The following is a 25732-nucleotide window of genomic DNA, read 5'->3' as shown; positions in this document are numbered from 1 at the left end:
AATACTACCTTTTCTTCCCCCGTTTGTGAGTAATTATGGCTGGACATTCACACCTACTTGCAGTCGAACAGCTCTGCTCCCGCTTTTGATTATGTTTGGTTGGATATTCGAACCTTTTCTTAACTGCTTTTTACAAACCATGGTCGGACTTTCACACCTTCTTGTAGCCGAACAACTCCGCTCCCGCTATTGATTGTGTACAGTCGGGTATTTTAACCTTTTCTTACCCGCTTTTTACCAACTATGGTCGGACATTCACACCGTCTTACAGCGGAACACCTCCGCTCCCGCTTTTTATGGTGTATAGTCGGGCATTTGAACCTTTTCTTACCCGCTATTTACAAACTATGGTAGGACATTCAAACCTTCGTGTATCCGAAAACCTCCGCTCTCTCTTTTGATCATACATTGTCGGACATTCGCACCTTTTCTTACCCGCTTTTTACAAACCATGGTCGGACTGTCACACCTTCTTGTAGCCGAACACATCCGCTCCCGCTATTGATTGTGTACAGTCGGGTATTTTAACCTTTTCTTACCCGCTTTTTACCAAGTATGGTCGGACATTCACACCTTCGTACAGCGGAACACCTCCGCTCCCTCTTTTGATGGTGTATGTTCGGGCATTCAAACCTTTTCTTACCCGCTTTTTCCAAACTATGGTCGGCTATTCACAGCTTCCTCTCCACCATACTTGTATGGTGGGATATTCACACCCACTTGCATCCGAAAACCTCCGCCCCAAATTTTGTTGATATTTAGTCGGACATTCGCACCTTACCCGCTTTTGGCAAACTATGGCCTTCTTGCAGCCAAACAACTCTGATCTTGCTTTTGATGATGTAAGGTTGGGCATTCAGACCTTGCTTCACCTGCTTTTCACCAAATATAGTGGGACATTCACACCTTCTTGCAGCCGAACACTTCCGCTCCACCTTTTAGTGTTCTATCACACCTTTTTTTTCACTGCATTTTATACATTATGGTTGGAAATTTTCAACCACTTTCATCCGAAGACTTCTCCTCCCGCTTTTGTTAATATATTTGAACTTTAGTCGGACATTCAAACCTTCTTGCAGCTGAACCACCTCCGCTCCCTGTTTTGATCATATATGGTCTGGCAATACTACCTTTTCTTACCCGTTTGTGAGTAATTATGGCTGGACATTCACACCTACTTGCAGCCGAACACAACCTCTCTCGCTTTTGATGATGTATGGACCGGCATTTTTACCTTTTCCAACACATTTTTCAGCAATTATGGTCGGAGATTCACACCTACTCACAGCCGAACAACTCCGCTCCCGCATTTGATGATGTATAGTCGGGCATTCTCACCCTTTCTCATCAGCTTTTTGCAAATTATGATCTGACATTCACACCTACTTGCAGTCGAACAGCTCTGATCCCGCTTTTGATTATGTTTGGTTGGATATTCGAACCTTTTCTTAACTGCTTTTTACATATTTTGGTTGGACGTTCACACCTTCTTGTAGCCGAACACTTCCACTCCTGCTTTTGATGATGTATGGTTGGGCATTCACACCTTTTTTTTGCCCATTTTTCAGGAATTATGGGTGGACATTCACACCTTGCAGCTGAACACCTCCTATCCCACTTATGATCATGTGCGGTTTGATTTTCGAAAAGTTTCTTTCATGTTTTCTAGCAATTATTGATGGACATGTAGACCTTCTTGCAGCTGAACACCTCCGCTCCCGCTTTTGATCATACATTGTCAGGCATTCGCACCTTGTCTTACCCACTTTTTACAAACTTTAGTCGAACAGTCACACCTTTTTGCAGCCGAACACCACCTCTACCGCTTTTGATGATGTATGGTCCAGCATTCTTACCTTTTCTAACACATTCTTCAGCAATTATGGTCGGACATTCACACCTACTCAGAGCCGAACACCTCCGCTCCCGCATTTGATGGTCTATAGTCGGGCAATCTACAGCGGAAAAGACTCATTCTTATGTTTGGTTAGATATTCGAACCTTTTCTTACCCGCTTTTTACAAACTATGGTGAGACATTCAAACCTTCTTGTAGCCGAACACATCCACTCCTGCTTTTGATGATGGGTATTCAAACCTACTTGTTGCCCGCTTTTCAGTAATTATGGGTGGACATACACACCTACTTGCAGCCGAACACCACTTTTCCCGCTTTTGATGATGTATGGTCCGGCATTCTAGTCTTTTCTAACACATTTTTCAGCAATTATGGTTTGACATTCACACCTACTCACAGCCGAACACTTCCGCTCCCGCATTTGATGGTGTATAGTCGGGCATTCTCACCCTTTCTCATCAGCTTTTTGCAAATTATGATCTGACATTCACACCTACTTGCAGTCGAACAGCTCTGCTCCCGCTTTTGATTATGTTTGGTTGGATATTCGAAACTTTTCTTCACTGCTTTTTACAAACTTTGGTCGGACGTTCACACCTTCTTGCAGCCGAACACCTCCGCTCCCTCTTTTGATGGTGTATGTTCGGGCATTCGAACCTTTTCTTACCCGCATTTTACGAACTATGGTCGGACATTCAAACCTTCTTTTGGCCGAACACATCCACTCCTGCTTTTGATGATGTATGGTTGAGCATTCGCACCTTTCCTTACCCATTTTTTACAAACTATGGTCGGACATTCACACCTTCTTGCAGCTGAACACCTCCTCTCCCGCTTATGATGATGTGTGGTTTGATATTCGAAATTTTTCTTTCATGTTTTCTAGCAATTATTGATGGACATTCAGACCTTCTTGCAGCTGAACACCTCCGCTCCCGCTTTTGATGATGTATAGTCGGGCTTTCGAGCCTTTTCTTCCCCGGTTTTTACAAAATTATTGTTGGACATTCAGACCTTCTTGCAGCCGAAAACCTCCGCTCCCTCTTTTGATCATACATTGTCGGGCATTCGCACCTTCTCTTACCCGCTTTTTACAAACCAGGGTCGGACTTTCACACCTCTTAGTAGCCGAACAACTCCGCTCCCGCTATTGATTGTGTACAGTCGGGTATTTTCACCTTTTCTTACCCGCTTTTTACAAACTATGGTCAGACATTCACACCTTCTTACAGTGGAACACCTCCGCTCCCTCTTTTGATGGTGTATGTTCGGGCATTTGAACCTTTTCTTACCCGCTTTTTACAAACTGTGGTCGGACATTAAAACCTTCTTGTAGCCGAACACATCCACTCCTGCTTTTGATGATGTATGGTTGCGCATTCGTACCTTTTCTTACCCATTTTGCAGTAATTATGGGTGGACATTCACACCTTTTTGCATTTTAACACCTCCTCTCCCGCTTATGATCATGTGCGGTTTGATATTCGAAAATTCTCTTCCATGTTTTCTAGCAATTATTGATGGACATTCAGACCTTCTTGCAGCTGAACACCTCCGCTCCAGCTGTTGATGGTGTATAGTCGGGCTTTCGAGCCTTTTCTTCCCAGATTTTTACAAAATATGGATGGACATTCAGACCTTGTTTCAGCCGAAAACCTCCGCTCCCTCTTTTGATCATACATTGTCGGGCATTCGCACCTTTTCTTACCCGCTTTTTACAAACCATGGTCGGACTTTCACACCTTTTAGTAGCGGAACAACTCTGCTCCCGCTATTGATTGTGTACAATCGGGTATTTTAACCTTTTCTTACCTGCTTTTTGCCAACTATGGTCGGACATTCACACCTTCTTACAGCGGAACACCTCCGCTCCCTCCTTTGATGGTGTATGTTCGGGCATTCGAACCTTTTCTTACCAGCTTTTTACAAACTATGGTCAGACATTCACACCTTCTTGCAGCCGAACACTTCCGCTCTACCTTTTAGTGTTCTATGGGGTATTCACACCTTTTTTTTCACCGCATTTTATAGATTATGGTTGTAAATTCTCACCCACTCTTATCCGAAGACCTCTCCTCCTGCTTTGGTTAATATATAGTCGGGCATTCGAACCTTTTCTTACCCGCTTTTTACAAATTATGGTCGAACATTCACACCTACTTGCAGCCGAACACCTCCGCTCCCGCTTTTGATGGTGTATAGTCGGGCTTTCGAGCCTTTTCTTCCCCGGTTTTTACAAATTATGGTTGGACATTCAGACCTTGCAGCCGAAAACCTCCGCTCCCTCTTTTGATCATACATTGTCAGGCATTCGCACCTACTTGCAGCCGAATACTTCTGCTCCACCTTTTAGTGATGTATGGTTGGCATTTGCACCTTTTCTTACCCTTTCTTACCCTACTGATTGCTTAAGATTAAGTTGTTTTTTCTCAAACTACAACATTTTTTTAATTGTTGAAACTTGATTTGAAGTGGATAAATAAGGAGGACAAACAGTTTTAAGTCAGGCTGATAGAAGGAATTAATTTTATAGCAAAATCTGTATTTCGTCATATGTCGAGAGATGCTTATTGCTGAAGAAGTTCTTTCTCATTCTACAAAGTACAAGTTGTTTATCGTTGAAACTTGATTAGACATGAATAAATATGAAGGACAAAGCAGTCTTAACTTGGTTAGAGTTAAGGAATTCGTTTTATAGGAGAATCCGAATTCGTGCATAACTCGTAAAATAGAGCTTATTTTCGGATTCCTGAAGAATGAGTCTGGTTCTTTCTCATAATACAAAGTTTGTTGTTTATTGTTGAAACTTCATCAGAAGTGAAGAAATAAATGAATGCCTATCAACAAATGTGGGATCTAAACTCTAGTGCTTCCTCTAAAATAATTTCCTTTCTCAATTCAGAAATGTGTGTGTGTAAGTCACAACACCCGTGACACCAAAACGGCTTTCTTTTCTCTCTTTTCTCTACACTCTGCACTGTGAGCACACACACCAAATCAGAAAGGCTTTTTTCTCTCTTTTCTACATTATGGACTGTGGGGACACAAAACCGCTCTCTCTTTTTTTTTTTGATTGTGTGCCAGGGCGTTGTCTCACGTAATAGATTATGCTTACGATACGAATGGGTTTATCAGTCACATCAGAATCCATACATACTGATCCTCCCGTAATAAAATGGTCGGATCTTATCAAACACACTTTGTTTCTTGTGACAATCAAGTCAGCGAAACAGCGTATACACGTCAAGACACTGAATCAAGTTTGCCACAAGAACTCATAAGTTTGGCAGTATTGCTCTGCCGTCAGCAATCATACACCCATTTTATTTTCGTGAGACATGTGCAGGCACCTGTTCATCTACTGTTCTATCACTATGAATTAGTTTATCTATTATCAATAAGGATACTTCTACAACTACTATCAAAGTATGTCCAGACTTCTTATGTTGTCAGTTGCTATATATGAATAAGTGGGTAGCTACTGACAAGCATTAAGCATGTCACACAGCCCAAACATATAACATTTCAGGACACACCACACAGTTAACAACCACAGTGAAGCGTGTCAAAGCCCAAACATGTAACATTCAACAGGACACTTACACAACACATTCAAATCAAACAGTCAGACAACATACAAGAACATATACCCCAGCCGGCATTGCTCCCTGCCTATTTTCCTACAGCTCACTATGTGTGCGCACACCTTTATTCACAAACTCTTCAACTTATACTCTTTTACCAAAGCTGCTACAGCTCGATTGGCCGAATACCCTTAGATCCTATTTCGGTGAATTTGACATCTGCCTTACATGTAACAGATTAGCGGTTTAGCAGTTTTAATTTAGTTTGAGTGAAGGAATTCATTTTATAGCAAAATCCGAAATCGTGAAGAACTCATGAGAGTCAGCTTATTTTCGGATTCCTGAAACTTTAGATTTGCTCTTTCTTTTACTGCAAAGTACAACGTTGTTTTTTTTTTTGTTTAAATCTTTCTAGACATGGTAAATATGAAGGACAAAGCAGTTTTAACATAGTTTGAGTGAAGGAATTCATTTTATAGATAAAATCCCAAGAGTCTGCTGAGAAAAGAGAGTGAATGCGAAGTAGACTTTAACACGGCTCTAGGAGCGAGCCGAGTGTGGGCTAACCGGGAGAATTGCTTGAAAGAAACGCGACACCGAATGAGCGGTCAGAACAAAGCCTCAATACGGTGTTCCCGTGGTGTTTTTGTTGCTGCCTTGTCGATTGCACAGGGGCAAGCGTTTCAACCAAGCAACGCTCACCATGGGGAAGGTGGCTATGGCAACTAGCCTGATGCCCTGCTCCCGCAGTGACGGATAATCGTACTCTGGTTTCTCTTCATAACATACAAGTCTTTCGCCTTTTACTAAAGACTTTCGTGGAGAGCAGCACTAATGAGTTGTTTCTATTTTTGGCAGGCTTTACCTTTGCGGGTGAAGCCCTTTCTGTCTGTGCAAAAGAAATCTTGTTACTGTGCAGAGTGACTTCTCTGAGTAGAGTCGCCTTACTTTTTGCGATTGTGCCGATGTTCGAAGCTGGAGTGCAAAGTTGTTGCTTGAATGGTGCTTGCTGGAGCATGCGGGAGTGCAAAGTTATACCATTTAAAAGGGCTGAAGAGTGCTCAGTGCAGCGGGTGGGCGGAGGTGCAACGTGACACTCTGGCCACCTATGGCCATAAAAAGAACACTGCTACAAGTGCGCATTGTGCCAGCAAGGGCCCTCGGACCTGAAACAGTGGACAGTTATCGCTTCTCGGCCTTTTGGCTAAGATCAAGTGTAGTATCTGTTCTTATCAGTTTAATATGTCCTCTATACGAGGACTACATATTAAATGGATTTTTAAGAATAGGAGTTGAAAAAGAAGCTTGCTCCGTTCACTCCAAGCATCGACCCAGTACTGCAGTGCCGCTGGGAACGGTGCGCTCTTCTCTGCTCTTGTGAAAAAGCAAACAGCGGTGCAGGATGGAAGTTTCAGGGAGCCCAAGATGAAACTATCTTTTAATCTGCTGAGAAAAGAGAGTGAATGCGAAGTAGACTTTAACACAGCTCTGGGAGCGAGCCGAGTGTGGGCTAACCGGGAGAATTGCTTGAAAGAAACGCGACACCGAATGAGTGGTCAGAACAAAGCCTCAATACGGTGTTCCCGTGGTGTTTGTGGCTGCCTTGTCTTGTGCACAGAGTAAAAGACAAGGCAGCCATCGAATAGGGCCCGATTGTTCCTACTTGGTCAGCCGAGGAGCAAGGGGGGGGAGCAAGCGTCTCAACCAAGCAAATCTCACCAAGTAGGAACAATCGGGCCCTATTCGATGGCTGCAACACCTGAAAGAGATATTTATGCGAGACCCGATCAAAATCTTTTTCAAAGTCTAAATTTAAGATGACAAGCCGGGTGTTTCTGTCTCTAGCGTAATCAATGATGTCTCGAATCAGTACGAGGCTGTCGGTGAGTTGTCTCTCTGAGATGGCACAAGCCTGGTCTGGGTGAATTACCTCCTCTAAAACAGAGGACATCCGTGTCGTTAAAACCTTGCTAAAAACTTTACAGTCAAAGTTTAAAAGTGTGATGGGCCTCCAATTCTTTAGGTCAGTCTTATCATTTTTATCAGAAGTGAAGAAATAAATGAATGCCTATCAACAAATGTGGGATCTAAACTCTAGTGCTTCCTCTAAAATAATTTCCTTTCTCAATTTAGAAATGTGTGTGTGTAAGTCACAACACCCGTGACACCAAAACGGCTTTCTTTTCTCTACACTCTGCACTATGAGCACACACACCAAATCAGAAAGGCTTTTTTCTCTCTTTTCTACATTATGGACTGTGGGGACACAAAACCGCTCTCTCTTTTTTTTTTTATCGTGTGCCAGGGCGTTGTCTCACGTATTAGATTGTGCTTAAGATACGAATGGGTTTATCAGTCACATCAGAATCCATACATACTGATCCTCCCGTAATAAAATGGTCGGATCTTATCAAACACACTTTGTTTCTTGTGACAATCAAGTCAGCGAAACAGCGTATACACGTCAAGACACTGAATCAAGTTTGCCACAAGAACTCATAAGTTTGGCAGTATTGCTCTGCCGTCAGCAATCATACATCCATTTTATTTTCGTGAGACATGTGCAGGCACCTGTTCATCTACTGTTCTATCACTATGAATTAGTTTATCTATTATCAATAAGGATACTTCTACAACTACTCTATCAAAGTATGTCCGGACTTCTTACGTTGTCAGTTGCTATATATGAATAAGTGGGTAGCTACTGACAAGCATTAAGCATGTCACACAGCCCAAACATATAACATTTCAGGACACACCACACAGTTAACAACCACAGTGAAGCGTGTCAAAGCCCAAACATGTAACATTCAACAGGACACTTACACAACACATTCAAATCAAACAGTCAGACAACATACAAGAACATATACCCCAGCCGGCATTGCTCCCTGCCTATTTTCCTACAGCTCACTATGTGTGCGCACACCTTTATTCACAAACTCTTCAACTTATACTCTTTTACCGAAGCTGCTACAGCTCGATTGGCCGAATACCGAATAATCCTAATTCGGTGAATTTGACATCTGCCTTACATGTAACAGATTAGCGGTTTAGCAGTTTTAATTTAGTTTGAGTGAAGGAATTCATTTTATAGCAAAATCCGAAATCGTGAAGAACTCATGAAAGTAAGCTTATTCTCGGATTCCTGAAACTTTAGATTTGCTATTTCTTTTACTGCAAAGTACAACGTTGGTTTTTTTGTTTAAATCTTTCAAGACATGGTAAATATGAAGGACAAAGCAGTTTTAACATAGTTTGAGTGAAGGAATTCATTTTATTGATAAAATCCCAAGAGTCTGCTGAGAAAAGAGAGTGAATGCGAAGTAGACTTTAACACGGCTCTGGGAGCGAGCCGAGTGCGGGCTAACCGGGAGAATTGCTTGAAAGAAACGCGACACCGAATGAGCGGTCAGAACAAAGCCTCAATACGGTGTTCCCGTGGTGTTTTTGTTGCTGCCTTGTCGATTGCACAGGGGCAAGCGTTTCAACCAAGCAACGCTCACCATGGGGAAGGTGGCTATGGCAACTAGCCTGATGCCCTGCTCCCGCAGTGACGGATAATCGTACTCTGGTTTCTCTTCATAACATACAAGTCTTTCGCCTTTTACTAAAGACTTTCGTGGAGAGCAGCACTAATGAGTTGTTTCTATTTTTGGCAGGCTTTACCTTTGCGGGTGAAGCCCTTTCTGTCTGTGCAAAAGAAATCTTGTTACTGTGCAGAGTGACTTCTCTGAGTAGAGTCGCCTTACTTTTTGCGATTGTGCCGATGTTCGAAGCTGGAGTGCAAAGTTGTTGCTTGAATGGTGCTTGCTGGAGCATGCGGGAGTGCAAAGTTATACCATTTAAAAGGGCTGAAGAGTGCTCAGTGCAGCGGGTGGGCGGAGGTGCAAAGTGACACTCTGGCCACCTATGGCCATAAAAAGAACAGGGGTGTTAGCGGACAAGTGCGCATTGTGCCAGGAAGGGCCCTCGGACGTGAACCAGTGGACAGTTGTCGCTTCTCGGCCTTTTGGCTAAGATCAAGTGTAGTATCTGTTCTTATCAGTTTAATATCTGATATGTCCTCTATACGCGGACTACATATTAAATGGATTTTTAGCAATAGGAGTTGAAAAAGTAGCTTGCTCCGTTCACTCCAAGCATTGACCCCGTACTGCAGTGCCGCTGGGAACGGTGCGCTCTTCTCTACTCTTGTGAAAAAGCAAATAGCGGTGCAGGATGCAAGTTTCAGGGAGCCCAAGATGAAACTTTCTTTTAATCTGCTGAGAAAAGAGAGTGAATGCGAAGTGGACTTTAACACGGCTCTGGGAGCGAGCCGAGTGCGGGCTAACCGGGAGAATTGCTTGAAAGAAACGCCATACCAAATGAGCGGTCAGAACAAAGCCTCAATACGGTGTTCCCGTTGTGTTTTTGTTGCTGCCGCTGTTTGCTTTTTCACAAGAGCGCACCTGTTGAGGGGGGGCTTGGGGGGGCCTGGGTGATGGTGGGTCTCAGGCCCGGGCTGCTGCGACTGGTGTGACCGGGTGGTTTGTTTGTTTGTTTTTTGTTGTTGTTTGTTTGTTTTTTGTAGAGGTCCTCCGGAGTGGGGTTGGGTTGAGTGGGGTGGGGCGGGATGGGTACCTTCTGGGGGTACAGTAGCTCCCAGAATATGGTCGCTGCAGGCCCCGAGCCTGGTGGACATCAGGACCTCCTGTCCTGTGTTGGCTCCCTTTTAAAAAGTACAGAACTTAGAACAGGTCTAGTCCCTGGCTTTCGGCAGAACTGTCTTCTTTACTTTTTTTTTTTTTCCCCTTATCGTGTTCAGCATTATGGCAGCAGAATTGTAGTCTGAATACCTTTGATGCCAAACAGATTTGCTTTGCCAAGGGAAGTTTTATAAATGTACAGCTCCCCTTGATGCCCATTTATTTATTTCTGTTTACAATATGTGACATGTAATAGAACTGAACCGGACCGGGGGACAAGGAAAGAAGAAGAGGAAAGAAGAGAAAAACAGAACATACATCGCATACAACACAGCTGTGGATATAGATGACCTGAGACGACATGATAATACATCAACTGCTTAGCGACCATGCTACTGGACTAATGAATGTGGTTGTGTGTGTGTGAGAACATGCAACACCCATGGCACAGGACCTACATGATAACCGTGCTTAGTTATGAGTGTATAAGCGTACAGGGCCACAATCCACAGCCCCCCCAAGCAATCAGAAGCAGGCAGAGAGGGCCACAAGACCCAGGCCACCAGCAGCCCCCACAGAGCACAGAACCCAGGAAGCCCACCGCAGGGGCAACCACGCATCCACCCAGAAGACTGCAGAGGAAGCCCCCGGAAAGAGCCCCCATAAGCATAGGGCAGAGGCCCTCCGGGAGCCAGGGGCAACTGCCCACCGACGTCGCCAGGCCCCAGCCGCCCAGACATGGGCCGTGCACTGGATCCGGGCCCCAGGAGCCCGAGCGCCCCTAAACCCCCCGGCAGAGGCCCCACCCAATACCCAGGAGGGCCAAGCGCCCCAGACAGCCACACAGTGGGTCAGCGCCTGCCCCAGCACCCCTGGCCAAGTGCCCTGGGAGTCAAGACGTGCCCACAGGTGGGTGAAGTCGCGAGCAGCGGAGAGAGGCCACGCCGCCCCCCCCATCGGGAGAAGCACAGGCAGGCCAGGCGACAGCAAGTCCAAGATCCAGGCCAAATCATTACCACACACACTTTCATGTCCCATACATCCACACGTCCTCCCTCCCTCGACTCCGCTGGGGTGTAGTGCAGCGGGCACACAAGGGGGCCAGCAGCCCCCCAGCCACCACAGACCCCAAACCAGCAGAACAATTAATTAATCCTCCTGGCCCCTCCCGCCCCGAGCAGAAACCAGGAAGCAGGGGTGTGCGAAGAAGACCCCTCCCCTCACCCTTCTGGCTCTTCAATATTTTCTAATAGTGAGCAATTAAAATTGAGGGGCAGCCAAACTTGTAGAACTGGGAGCGTGGCCCTCTGGGCAGCCTACATACCCAAAGAGCCCCGCCCACCAGATGCCACTCAGTGTAACCACCCCCCAAGACCTAATGTGTGTGTGTGAGTGTGTTTGATAAGTAGTAATGTCTAAGGTGTAATTAAAACAGGGGTGGGAACTGCAGAGTGCAACTACTGCAGAGTCCACTACACCCCACCGAACACACACGCCCCCAAAACCCTTCATGTGTGAGTGTGTGCTGTGTACAGGAGCCAGAAGGGAGAGGGGTATGGGGATATACACTGGGGGCAGCCAGGGACTGGCTGCAATAGGCATCCCCGCTACCAGGGAGCCAACACAGGACAGGAGGGCCTGATGTCCACCAGGCTCGGGGCCTGCAGCGACCATATTCTGGGAGCTACTGTACCCCCAGAAGGTACCCATCCCGCCCCACCCCACTCAACCCAACCCCACTCCGGAGGACCTCTACAAAAAACAAACAAACAACAACAAAAAACAAACAAACAAACCACCCGGTCACACCAGTCGCAGCAGCCCGGGCCTGAGACCCACCATCACCCAGGCCCCCCCAGGCCCCCCCTCAACAGGTGCGCTCTTGTGAAAAAGCAAACAGCGGCAGCAACAAAAACACCACGGGAACACCGTATTGAGGCTTTGTTCTGACCGCTCATTTGGTATGGCGTTTCTTTCAAGCAATTCTCCCGGTTAGCCCGCACTCGGCTCGCTCCCAGAGCCGTGTTAAAGTCTACTTCGCATTCACTCTCTTTTCTCAGCAGACTCTTGGGATTTTATCAATAAAATGAATTCCTTCACTCAAACTATGTTAAAACTGCTTTGTCCTTCATATTTACCATGTCTTGAAAGATTTAAACAAAAAAAAACAACGTTGTACTTTGCAGTAAAAGAAATAGCAAATCTAAAGTTTCAGGAATCCGAGAATAAGCTTACTTTCATGAGTTCTTCACGATTTCGGATTTTGCTATAAAATGAATTCCTTCACTCAAACTAAATTAAAACTGCTAAACCGCTAATCTGTTACATGTAAGGCAGATGTCAAATTCACCGAATTAGGATTATTCGGTATTCGGCCAATCGAGCTGTAGCAGCTTCGGTAAAAGAGTATAAGTTGAAGAGTTTGTGAATAAAGGTGTGCGCACACATAGTGAGCTGTAGGAAAATAGGCAGGGAGCAATGCCGGCTGGGGTATATGTTCTTGTATGTTGTCTGACTGTTTGATTTGAATGTGTTTGTGTAAGTGTCCTGTTGAATGTTACATGTTTGGGCTTTGACACGCTTCACTGTGGTTGTTAACTGTGTGGTGTGTCCTGAAATGTTTTATGTTTGGGCTGTGTGACATGCTTAATGCTTGTCAGTAGCTACCCACTTATTCATATATAGCAACTGACAACGTAAGAAGTCCGGGCATACTTTGATAGAGTAGTTGTAGAAGTATCCTTATTGATAATAGATAAACTAATTCATAGTGATAGAACAGTAGATGAACAGGTGCCTGCACATGTCTCACGAAAATAAAATGGATGTATGATTGCTGACGGCAGAGCAATACTGCCAAACTTATGAGTTCTTGTGGCAAACTTGATTCAGTGTCTTGACGTGTATACGCTGTTTCGCTGACTTGATTGTCACAAGAAACAAAGTGTGTTTGATAAGATCCGACCATTTTATTACGGGAGGATCAGTATGTATGGATTCTGATGTGACAAACCCATTCGTATCTTAAGCACAATCTAATACGTGAGACAACGCCCTGGCACACGATAAAAAAAAAAAGAGAGAGCGGTTTTGTGTCCCCACAGTCCATAATGTAGAAAAGAGAGAAAAAAGCCTTTCTGATTTGGTGTGTGTGCTCACAGTGCAGAGTGTAGAGAAAAGAAAGCCGTTTTGGTGTCACGGGTGTTGTGACTTACACACACACATTTCTGAATTGAGAAAGGAAATTATTTTAGAGGAAGCACTAGAGTTTAGATCCCACATTTGTTGATAGGCATTCATTTATTTCTTCACTTCTGATGAAGTTTCAACAATAAACAACAAACTTTGTATTATGAGAAAGAACCAGACTCATTCTTCAGGAATCCGAAAATAAGCTCTATTTTACGAGTTATGCACGAATTCGGATTCTCCTATAAAACGAATTCCTTAACTCTAACCAAGTTAAGACTGCTTTGTCCTTCATATTTATTCATGTCTAATCAAGTTTCAACGATAAACAACGTTGTACTTTGTAGAATGAGAAAGAACTTCTTCAGCAATAAGCATCTCTCGACATATGACGAAATACAGATTTTGCTATAAAATTAATTCCTTCTATCAGCCTGACTTAAAACTGTTTGTCCTCCTTATTTATCCACTTCAAATCAAGTTTCAACAATTAAAAAAATGTTGTAGTTTGAGAAAAAACAACTTAATCTTAAGCAATCAGTAGGGTAAGAAAGGGTAAGAAAAGGTGCAAATGCCAACCATACATCACTAAAAGGTGGAGCGGAAGTATTCGGCTGCAAGTAGGTGCGAATGCCTGACAATGTATGATCAAAAGAGGGAGCGGAGGTTTTCGGCTGCAAGGTCTGAATGTCCAACCATAATTTGTAAAAACCGGGGAAGAAAAGGCTAGAAAGCCCGACTATACACCATCAAAAGTGGGAGCGGAGGTGTTCGGCTGCAAGTAGGTGTGAATGTTCGACCATAATTTGTAAAAAGCGGGTAAGAAAAGGTTCGAATGCCCGACTATATATTAACCAAAGCAGGAGGAGAGGTCTTCGGATAAGAGTGGGTGAGAATTTACAACCATAATCTATAAAATGCGGTGAAAAAAAAGGTGTCAATACCCCAAAGAACACTAAAAGGTAGAGCGGAGGTGTTCGGCTGCAAGAAGGTGTGAATGTCTGACCATAGTTTGTAAAAAGCAGGTAAGAAAAGGTTCGAATGCCCTAACATACACCATCAAAGGAGGGAGCGGAGGTGTTCCGCTGCAAGAAGGTGTGAATGTCCGACCATAGTTGGCAAAAAGCAGGTAAGAAAAGGTTAAAATACCCGATTGTACACAATCAATAGCGGGAGCAGAGTTGTTCCGCTACTAAAAGGTGTGAAAGTCCGACCATGGTTTGTAAAAAGCGGGTAAGAAAAGGTGCGAATGCCCGACAATGTATGATCAAAAGAGGGAGCGGAGGTTTTCGGATACACGAAGGTTTGAATGTCCTACCATAGTTTGTAAATAGCGGGTAAGAAAAGGTTCGAATGCCCGACTATACACCATAAAAAGCGGGAGCGGAGGTGTTCCGCTGTAAGACGGTGTGAATGTCCGACCATAGTTGGTAAAAAGCGGGTAAGAAAAGGTTAAAATACCCGACTGTACACAATCAACAGCGGGAGCGGAGTTGTTCGGCTACAAGAAGGTGTGAAAGTCCGACCATGGTTTGTAAAAAGCAGTTAAGAAAAGGTTCGAATATCCAACCAAACATAATCAAAAGCGGGAGCAGAGCTGTTCGACTGCAAGTAGGTGTGAATGTCAGATCATAATTTGCAAAAACCGGGTAAGAAAAGGCTCGAAAGCCCAACTATACATCATCAAAAGCGGGAGCGGAGGTGTTCAGCTGCAAGAAGGTGTGAATGTTCGACTAAAGTTTGTAAAAAGCTGGTAAGACAAGGAGCGATGTCCCGACATTGTATGATCAAAAGCGGGAGCGGAGGTGTCCAGCTGTGAGTAGGTGTGAATGTCCGACCATAATTGCTGAAAAATGTGTTAGAAAAGGTAAGAATACTGGACCATACATCATCAAAAGCGGGAGAGGTGGTGTTCGGCTGCAAGAAGGTGTGAAAGTCCAACAATGGTTTGTAAAAAGCGGGTAAAAAAAGGTTCGAATGCCCGAATATACATCATCAAAAGCGGAAGCGGAGGTTTTCGGATGCAAGAAGGTGTGAACGTCCGACCAAAGTTTGTAAAAAGCAGTGAAAAGCGAGAAAAAGCTTTTCGTGAGTTCTGCATGATTTGGGATTTTGCTTATAAAATGCATTACTTCACTCAAACTATGTTAAAACTGATTTGTCCTTCATATTTACCATGTCTAGAAATATTTAAACAAAAAAACAACGTTGTACTTTGCAGTAAAAGAAAGAGCAAATCTAAAGTTTCAGGAATCCGAGTATAAGCCTGCTTTCATGAATTCTGCACGATTTCGGATTTTGCTATAAAATGAATTGCTTTGCTCAAACCAAGTTAAAACTGCTTTGTCCTTCCATATTCATCAATGTCTTGATCGACTTCAACAAAGAAAAACATTGGACTTTGCAGTAGAAGAAGTTGAAATCCATCTACACATTGATAAATATGAAGGACAAAGCAGTTCCCACTTGCCCATAAGAAAATAAGCTTATTCTCGGATTCCTGATCCTTCAGTGTTGCTCTTTCTTCTACTGCAAAATACAATGTTGTTCTTTGTTGAATTCGATCTAGACATTGATAAATATGAAGGAAAAAGCAGTTTTAACTTGGTTTGAGTGAATGAATTCATTTTATACATAAAATCCGAAATCGTGCAGAACTCATGAAAATAAGCTTATTCTCGGATTCCTAAAACTTTTGATTGGCTCTTTCTTTTACTGCAAAGTACAACGTTGTTTTTTTGTTTTAAATCTATCGAGACATTGATGAATATGAAGGTAAAAGCCGTTTTAACATAGTTTGAGTGAAGGAATTGATTTTATAGATAAAATCCCAAATCATGCAGAACTCCTCAAAAGGGGCGTATGGCTTAATCACAAGTGTGGTTCTTTCTCATTCAGGGTAGTATGAGGAAGTTTATGCTTGAAATATATGTAGAAATGGGTACATATGAAGGACAAAGCAGTGTTAACTTAGTTTGAGTGAAGGAATTCATTTTATACATAAAATCCCAAATCATGCAGAACGTATGAAAAGAAGCTTATTCTCGGATTCCTGATCCTTCAGTTTTGCTCTTTCTTCTATTGCAAAATACAATGTTGTTCTTTGTTGAAGTCGATCTAGACATTGATAAATATGAAGGAAAAAGCAGTTTTAACTTGGTTTGAGTGAATGAATTAATTTTATACATAAAATCCGAAATCGTGCAGAACTCATGAAAATAAGTTTATTCTCGGATTCCTAAAACTTTTGATTTGCTCTTTCTTTTATTGCAAAGTACAACGTTGTTTTTTGGTTTAAATCTATTGAGACATTGATAAATATGAAGGTAAAAGGCGTTCTAACATAGTTTGAGTGAAGGAATTGATTTTATAGATAAAATCCCAAATCATGCAGAACTCCTCAAAAGGGGCGTATGGCTTAATCACAAGTGTGGTTCTTTCTCATTCAGGGTAGTATGAGGAAGTTTATGCTTGAAATATATGTAGAAATGGGTACATATGAAGGACAAAGCAGTGTTAACTTAGTTTGAGTGAAGGAATTCATTTTATACATAAAATCCGAAATCGTGCAGAACTCATGAAAAGAAGCTTATTCTCGGATTCCTGATCCTTCAGTTTTGCTCTTTCTTTTACTGCAAAGTACAACGTTTTTTGTTGAAATCTATCTAGACATTGATAAATACCAGCCGAAACTCTGCTGCCGCTTTTGATAATTTATGGTTGGGCATTCTTACCTTTTCTTACCCGCTTTTTACAAATTATGATCTTACATTCACACCTACTTGCAGTCGAACACCTTCTCATCCACTTATGATCATGTGCGGTTGGGCTTTCGCACCTTTTCTTACCCATTTTTCAGTAATTATGGGTGGACATTCAGACCTTCTTGCAGCCGAAAACCTCCGCTCCTCTTTTGATCATATATTGTCGGGCATTCACACCTTGTCTTACCCGCTTTTTACAAACTTTAGTCGGACATTCAAACCTTCTTGCAGCTGAACCACCTCCGCTCCCTGTTTTGATCATATATGGTCTGGCAATAGTACCTTTTCTTACCCGTTTGTGAGTAATTATGGCTGGACATTCACACCTTCTTGCAGCCGAACACAACCTCTCCCGCTTTTGATGATATATGGTCCGGCATTCTTACCTTTTCTAACACATTTTTCAGCAATTATGGTCGGACATTCACACCTACTCACAGACGAACACCTCCGTTCCCAATTTTGATTATGTATGGACCGGCATTTTTACCTTTTCTAACACATTTTTCAGCAATTATGGTTGGAGATTCACACCTACTCACAGCCGAACAACTCCGCTACCGCATTTGATGGTGTATAGTCGGGCATTCTCACCCTTTCTCATCAGCTTTTTGCAAATTATGATCTGATATTCACACCTACTTGCAGTCGAACAGCTCTGCTCCCGCTTTTGATTATGTTTGGTTGGATATTCGAACATTTTCTTAATGCTTTTTACAAACTTTGGTCGGACGTTCACACCGTCTTGCAGCCGAACACCTCCGCTTCCGCTTTTGATGGTGTATAGTCGGGCATTCGAGCCTTTTCTTACCCACCTATTACTTACTATGGTCGGACATTCAAACCTTCTTGTAGCCGAACACATCCGCTCCTGCTTTTGATGATGTATGATTTGGCATTCGCACCTTTTCTTACCCATTTTTCAGTAATTATGGGTGGACATTCAGACCTTCTTGCACCTGAACACCTCTGCTCCCGCTTTTGATGGTGTATAGTCGGGCTTTCGAGCCTTTTCTTCCCCGATTTTTACAAATTATGGTTGGACATTCAGACCTTGCAGCCGAAAACCTCCGCTCCCTCTTTTGATCATACATTGTCGGGCATTCGCCCCTTGTCTTACACGGTTTTTACAAACTTTAGTCAGACATTCACACCTTGCAGCTGAACCACCTCCATTCCCTGTTTTGATCATGTGTGGTCTGGAAATACTACCTTTTCTTCCCCCGTTTGTGAGTAATTATGGCTGGACATTCACACCTACTTGCAGCCGAAAAACCACCTCTCCCGCTTTTGTTGATGTATTGTCCGGAATTCTAGTCTTTTCTATCACATTTTTCAGCAATTATGATCTGACATTCACACCTACTTGCAGTCGAACAGCTCTGCTCCCGCTTTTGATTATGTTCGGTCAAACCTTTTCTTAACTGCTTTTTACAAACTTTGGTCGGACGTTCACACCTTCTTGCAGCCAAACACCCCCGCTTCCGCTTTTGATGGTATATATTCGGGTATTCGAACCTTCTCTTACCCGCTTTTTACAAACCATGGTTGGACTTTCATACCTTCTTGTAGCTGAACAACTCCACTCCTGCTTTTGATGATTTATGGTTGGACATTCGCATCTTTTCCTACCCATTTTTCAGTAATTATGGGTGGATATTCACATCTTCTTGCAGCTGAACACCTCCTCTCCCGCTAATGATCATGTAAGGTTTGATATTCGAAAATTTTCTTTCATGTTTTAAAGCAATTATTAATGGACATTCACACCTACTTGCAGCCGAACACCACCTCTCCCGCTTTTGATGATGTATGGACCGGCATTCTTACCTTTTCTAACACATTTTTCAGCAATTATGGTTGGAGAATCACACCTACTCACAGCCGAACAACTCCGCTACCGCATTTGATGGTGTATAGTCGGGATTTCTCACCCTTTCTCATCAGCTTTTTGCAAATTATTCTCTGACATTAACACCTACTTGCAGTCGAACAGCTCTGCTCCCGCTTTTGATTATGTTTGGTTAGATATTCGAACCTTTTCTTAACTGCTTTTTTACAAACTTTGGTCCGACGTTCACACCTTCTTGCAGCCGAACACCTACGCTTCCGGTTTTGATAGTGTATATTCGGGCATACGAACCTTTTCTTACCCGCTTTTTACAAACCATGGTCGGACTTTCACACCTTCTTGCAGCTGAACAACTCCGCTCCCTCTTTTGATTGTGTACAGTCGGGTAATTTAACCTTTTCTTACCCGCTTTTTACCAACTATGATCGGACATTCACACCGTCTTACAGCGGAACACCTCCGCTCCCTCTTTTGATGGTGTATGTTCGGGCATTCCAACCTTTTCTTACCCGCTTTTTACAAACCAGGGTCGGATTTTCACACCTTTTAGTAGCCGAACAACTCCGCTCCCGCTATTGATTGTGTACAGTCGGGTATTTTAACCTTTTTTTACCCGCTTTTTACCAACTATGGTCGGACATTCACACCGTCTTACAGCGGAAGACCTCCTCTCCTATGATCATGTACGGTTTGATATTAGAAAATTTACTTTCTTGTTTTAAAGCAATTATTGATGGACATTCAAACCTTCTTTTTGATGGTGTATAGTCGGGCTTTCGAGCCTTTTCTTCCCGGTTTTTACAAACCATGGTCGGACTTTCACACCTTCTTGTAGCCGAACAACTCCGCTCCAGCTATTTATTGTGTACAGTCGGGTATTTTAACCTTTTCTTACCCGCTTTTTACCAACTATGGTCGGACATTCATACCGTCTTACAGCGGAACACCTCTGCTCCCGCTTTTGATGGTGTATAGTCGGGCATTCGAACCTTTTCTTACCCGCTTTTTACAAACTATGGTGGGACATTCAAACCTTCTTGTATCTGAAAACCTCCGCTCTCTCTTTTGATCATACATTGTCGTACATTCGCACCTTTTCTTACCCGCTTTTTACAAACCATGGTCGGACTTTCACACCTTCTTGTAGCCGAACACATCCGCTCCCGCTATTGATTGTGTACAGTCGGGTATTTTAACCTTTTCTTACCCGCTTTTTACCAACTATGGTCGGACATTCACACCTTCGTACAGCGGAACACCTCCGCTCCCTCTTTTGATGGTGTATGTTCGGGTATTTTAACCTTTTCTTACCCGCTTTTTCCAAACTATGGTCGGCTATTCACAGCTTCCTCTCCACCATACTTGTATGGTTGGATATTCACACCCACTTGCATCCGAAGACCTCCGCCCCAAATTTTGTTGATATTTAGTCGGACATTCGCACCTTACCCGCTTTTGGCAAACTATGGCCTTCTTGCAGCCAAGCACCTCTGATCTCGCTTTTGATGATGTAAGGTTGGGCATTCAGACCTTGCTTCACCTGCTTTTCACCAAATATAGTCGGACATTCACACCTTCTTGCAGCCGAACACTTTCGCTCCAACTTTTAGTGTTCTATCACACCTTTTTTTCACCGCATTTTATACATTATGGTTGGAAATTTTCAACCACTCTCATCCGAAGACCTCTCCTCCCGCTTTTGTTAATATATTTGAACTTTAGTCGGACATTCAAACCTTCTTGCAGCTGAACCACCTCCGCTCCCTGTTTTGATCATATATGGTCTGGCAATACTACCTTTTCTTACCCGTTTGTGAGTAATTATGGCTGGACATTCACACCTACTTGCAGCCGAACACAACCTCTCTCGCTTTTGATGATGTATAGTCGGGCATTTTCACCCTTTCTCATCAGCTTTTTGCAAATTATGATCTGACATTCACACCTACTTGCAGTCGAACACCTTCTCATCCACTTATGATCATGTGCGGTTGGGCTTTCGCACCTTTTCTTACCCATTTTTCAGTAATTATGGGTGGACATTCAGACCTTCTTGCAGCCGAAAACCTCCGCTCCTCTTTTGATCATACATTGTCGGGCATTCACACCTTGTCTTACCCACTTTTTACAAACTTTAGTCGGACATTCAAACCTTCTTGCAGCTGAACCACCTCCGCTCCCTGTTTTGATCATATATGGTCTGGCAATAGTACCTTTTCTTACCCGTTTGTGAGTAATTATGGCTGGACATTCACACCTTCTTGCAGCCGAACACAACCTCTCCCGCTTTTGATGATATATGGTCCGGCATTCTTACCTTTTCTAACACATTTTTCAGCAATTATGGTCGGACATTCACACCTACTCACAGACGAACACCTCCGCTCCCAATTTTGATTATGTAATGACCGGCATTTTTACCTTTTCTAACACATTTTTCAGCAATTATGGTTGGAGATTCACACCTACTCACAGCCGAACAACTCCGCTACCGCATTTGATGGTGTATAGTCGGGCATTCTCACCCTTTCTCATCAGCTTTTTGCAAATTATGATCTGATATTCACACCTACTTGCAGTCGAACAGCTCTGCTCCCGCTTTTGATTATGTTTGGTTGGATATTCGAACATTTTCTTAATGCTTTTTACAAACTTTGGTCGGACGTTCACACCGTCTTGCAGCCGAACACCTCCGCTTCCGCTTTTGATGGTGTATAGTCGGGCATTCGAGCCTTTTCTTACCCACCTATTACTTACTATGGTCGGACATTCAAACCTTCTTGTAGCCGAACACATCCGCTCCTGCTTTTGATGATGTATGATTTGGCATTCGCACCTTTTCTTACCCATTTTTCAGTAATTATTTCGGACATTCAGACCTTCTTGCACCTGAACACCTCTGCTCCCGCTTTTGATGGTGTATAGTCGGGCTTTCGAGCCTTTTCTTCCCCGATTTTTACAAATTATGGTTGGACTTTCATACCTTCTTGTAGCTGAACAACTCCACTCCTGCTTTTGATGATTTATGGTTGGACATTCGCATCTTTTCCTACCCATTTTTCAGTAATTATGGGTGGATATTCACATCTTCTTGCAGCTGAACACCTCCTCTCCCGCTAATGATCATGTAAGGTTTGATATTCGAAAATTTTCTTTCATGTTTTAAAGCAATTATTAATGGACATTCACACCTACTTGCAGCCGAACACCACCTCTCCCGCTTTTGATGATGTATGGACCGGCATTCTTACCTTTTCTAACACATTTTTCAGCAATTATGGTTGGAGAATCACACCTACTCACAGCCGAACAACTCCGCTCCCGCATTTGATGTTGTATAGTCGGGCATTCTCACCCTTTCTCATCAGCTTTTTGCAAATTATGATCTGATATTCACACCTACTTGCAGTCGAACAGCTCTGCTCCCGCTTTTGATTATGTTTGGTTGGATATTCGAACATTTTCTTAATGCTTTTTACAAACTTTGGTCGGACGTTCACACCGTCTTGCAGCCGAACACCTCCGCTTCCGCTTTTGATGGTGTATAGTCGGGCATTCGAGCCTTTTCTTACCCACCTATTACTTACTATGGTCGGACATTCAAACCTTCTTGTAGCCGAACACATCCGCTCCTGCTTTTGATGATGTATGATTTGGCATTCGCACCTTTTCTTACCCATTTTTCAGTAATTATTTCGGACATTCAGACCTTCTTGCACCTGAACACCTCTGCTCCCGCTTTTGATGGTGTATAGTCGGGCTTTCGAGCCTTTTCTTCCCCGATTTTTACAAATTATGGTTGGACATTCAGACCTTGCAGCCGAAAACCTCCGCTCCCTCTTTTGATCATACATTGTCGGGCATTCGCCCCTTGTCTTACACGGTTTTTACAAACTTTAGTCAGACATTCACACCTTGCAGCTGAACCACCTCCATTCCCTGTTTTGATCATGTGTGGTCTGGAAATACTACCTTTTCTTCCCCCGTTTGTGAGTAATTATGGCTGGACATTCACACCTACTTGCAGCCGAAAAACCACCTCTCCCGCTTTTGTTGATGTATTGTCCGGAATTCTAGTCTTTTCTATCACATTTTTCAGCAATTATGATCTGACATTCACACCTACTTGCAGTCGAACAGCTCTGCTCCCGCTTTTGATTATGTTCGGTCAAACCTTTTCTTAACTGCTTTTTACAAACTTTGGTCGGACGTTCACACCTTCTTGCAGCCAAACACCCCCGCTTCCGCTTTTGATGGTATATATTCGGGTATTCGAACCTTCTCTTACCCGCTTTTTACAAACCATGGTTGGACTTTCATACCTTCTTGTAGCTGAACAACTCCACTCCTGCTTTTGATGATTTATGGTTGGACATTCGCATCTTTTCCTACCCATTTTTCAGTAATTATGGGTGGATATTCACATCTTCTTGCAGCTGAACACCTCCTCTCCCGCTAATGATCATGTAAGGTTTGATATTCGAAAATTTTCTTTCATGTTTTAAAGCAATTATTAATGGACATTCACACCTACTTGCAGCCGAACACCACCTCTCCCGCTTTTGATGATGTATGGACCGGCATTCTTACCTTTTCTAACACATTTTTCAGCAATTATGGTTGGAGAATCACACCTACTCACAGCCGAACAACTCCGCTACCGCATTTGATGGTGTATAGTCGGGATTTCTCACCCTTTCTCATCAGCTTTTTGCAAATTATTCTCTGACATTAACACCTACTTGCAGTCGAACAGCTCTGCTCCCGCTTTTGATTATGTTTGGTTAGATATTTGAACCTTTTCTTAACTGCTTTTTTACAAACTTTGGTCCGACGTTCACACCTTCTTGCAGCCGAACACCTACGCTTCCGGTTTTGATAGTGTATATTCGGGCATACGAACCTTTTCTTACCCGCTTTTTACAAACCATGGTCGGACTTTCACACCTTCTTGCAGCTGAACAACTCCGCTCCCTCTTTTGATTGTGTACAGTCGGGTAATTTAACCTTTTCTTACCCGCTTTTTACCAACTATGATTGGACATTCACACCGTCTTACAGCGGAACACCTCCGCTCCCTCTTTTGATGGTGTATGTTCGGGCATTCCAACCTTTTCTTACCCGCTTTTTACAAACCAGGGTCGGATTTTCACACCTTTTAGTAGCCGAACAACTCCGCTCCCGCTATTGATTGTGTACAGTCGGGTATTTTAACCTTTTCTTACCCGCTTTTTACCAACTATGGTCGGACATTCACACCGTCTTACAGCGGAAGACCTCCTCTCCTATGATCATGTACGGTTTGATATTAGAAAATTTACTTTCTTGTTTTAAAGCAATTATTGATGGACATTCAAACCTTCTTTTTGATGGTGTATAGTCGGGCTTTCGAGCCTTTTCTTCCCGGTTTTTACAAACCATGGTCGGACTTTCACACCTTCTTGTAGCCGAACAACTCCGCTCCAGCTATTTATTGTGTACAGTCGGGTATTTTAACCTTTTCTTACCCGCTTTTTACCAACTATGGTCGGACATTCATACCGTCTTACAGCGGAACACCTCTGCTCCCGCTTTTGATGGTGTATAGTCGGGCATTCGAACCTTTTCTTACCCGCTTTTTACAAACTATGGTGGGACATTCAAACCTTCTTGTATCTGAAAACCTCCGCTCTCTCTTTTGATCATACATTGTCGTACATTCGCACCTTTTCTTACCCGCTTTTTACAAACCATGGTCGGACTTTCACACCTTCTTGTAGCCGAACACATCCGCTCCCGCTATTGATTGTGTACAGTCGGGTATTTTAACCTTTTCTTACCCGCTTTTTACCAACTATGGTCGGACATTCACACCTTCGTACAGCGGAACACCTCCGCTCCCTCTTTTGATGGTGTATGTTCGGGTATTCAAACCTTTTCTTACCCGCTTTTTCCAAACTATGGTCGGCTATTCACAGCTTCCTCTCCACCATACTTGTATGGTTGGATATTCACACCCACTTGCATCCGAAGACCTCCGCCCCAAATTTTGTTGATATTTAGTCGGACATTCGCACCTTACCCGCTTTTGGCAAACTATGGCCTTCTTGCAGCCAAGCACCTCTGATCTCGCTTTTGATGATGTAAGGTTGGGCATTCAGACCTTGCTTCACCTGCTTTTCACCAAATATAGTCGGACATTCACACCTTCTTGCAGCCGAACACTTTCGCTCCAACTTTTAGTGTTCTATCACACCTTTTTTTCACCGCATTTTATACATTATGGTTGGAAATTTTCAACCACTCTCATCCGAAGACCTCTCCTCCCGCTTTTGTTAATATATTTGAACTTTAGTCGGACATTCAAACCTTCTTGGAGCTGAACCACCTCCGCTCCCTGTTTTGATCATATATGGTCTGGCAATACTACCTTTTCTTACCCGTTTGTGAGTAATTATGGCTGGACATTCACACCTACTTGCAGCCGAACACAACCTCTCTCGCTTTTGATGATGTATGGACCGGCATTCTTACCTTTTCTAACACATTTTTCAGCAATTATGGTCGGAGATTCACACCTACTCACAGCCGAACAACTCCGCTCCCGCATTTGATGGTGTATAGTCGGGCATTCTCACCCTTTCTCATCAGCTTTTTGCAAATTATGATCTGACATTCACACCTACTTGCAGTCGAACAGCTCTGCTCCCGCTTTTGATTATGTATGGTTGGATATTCGAACCTTTTCTCAACTGCTTTTTACAAACTTTGGTTGGACGTTCACACCTTCTTGTAGCCGAACACATGCACTCCTGCTTT

The 25732-nt window shown here is 43.3% G+C and overlaps 4 non-coding genes across 4 annotated transcripts; all 4 read left to right on the top strand.

Moving 5' to 3' along the window:
* Positions 1–6203: 6203 nt before the first annotated feature.
* Positions 6204–6317, top strand: LOC140287363 (U5 spliceosomal RNA). Its single transcript, XR_011911546.1, has one exon. It is a non-coding gene; the product is annotated as a U5 spliceosomal RNA (small nuclear RNA).
* A 308-nt stretch (positions 6318–6625) lies between these two features.
* LOC140287366 (U2 spliceosomal RNA) lies at positions 6626–6809 on the top strand. Its single transcript, XR_011911550.1, has one exon. It is a non-coding gene; the product is annotated as a U2 spliceosomal RNA (small nuclear RNA).
* Positions 6810–9007: 2198 nt separating this feature from the next.
* LOC140287362 (U5 spliceosomal RNA) lies at positions 9008–9121 on the top strand. Its single transcript, XR_011911545.1, has one exon. It is a non-coding gene; the product is annotated as a U5 spliceosomal RNA (small nuclear RNA).
* Positions 9122–9437: 316 nt separating this feature from the next.
* LOC140287356 (U2 spliceosomal RNA) lies at positions 9438–9628 on the top strand. The gene has a single exon (XR_011911540.1). It is a non-coding gene; the product is annotated as a U2 spliceosomal RNA (small nuclear RNA).
* The last annotated feature ends 16104 nt before the right edge of the window (positions 9629–25732 follow it).

Source organism: Leuresthes tenuis, unplaced genomic scaffold (assembly GCF_036924035.1).
Source record: "Leuresthes tenuis unplaced genomic scaffold, fLeuTen1.0.hap1 SCAF_125, whole genome shotgun sequence".
Classification (NCBI taxonomy): Eukaryota; Metazoa; Chordata; class Actinopteri; order Atheriniformes; family Atherinopsidae; genus Leuresthes; species Leuresthes tenuis.
The sequence above is the reverse complement of the archived record's forward strand: the minus strand, read 5'-3'. Positions and strand labels throughout refer to the sequence as shown.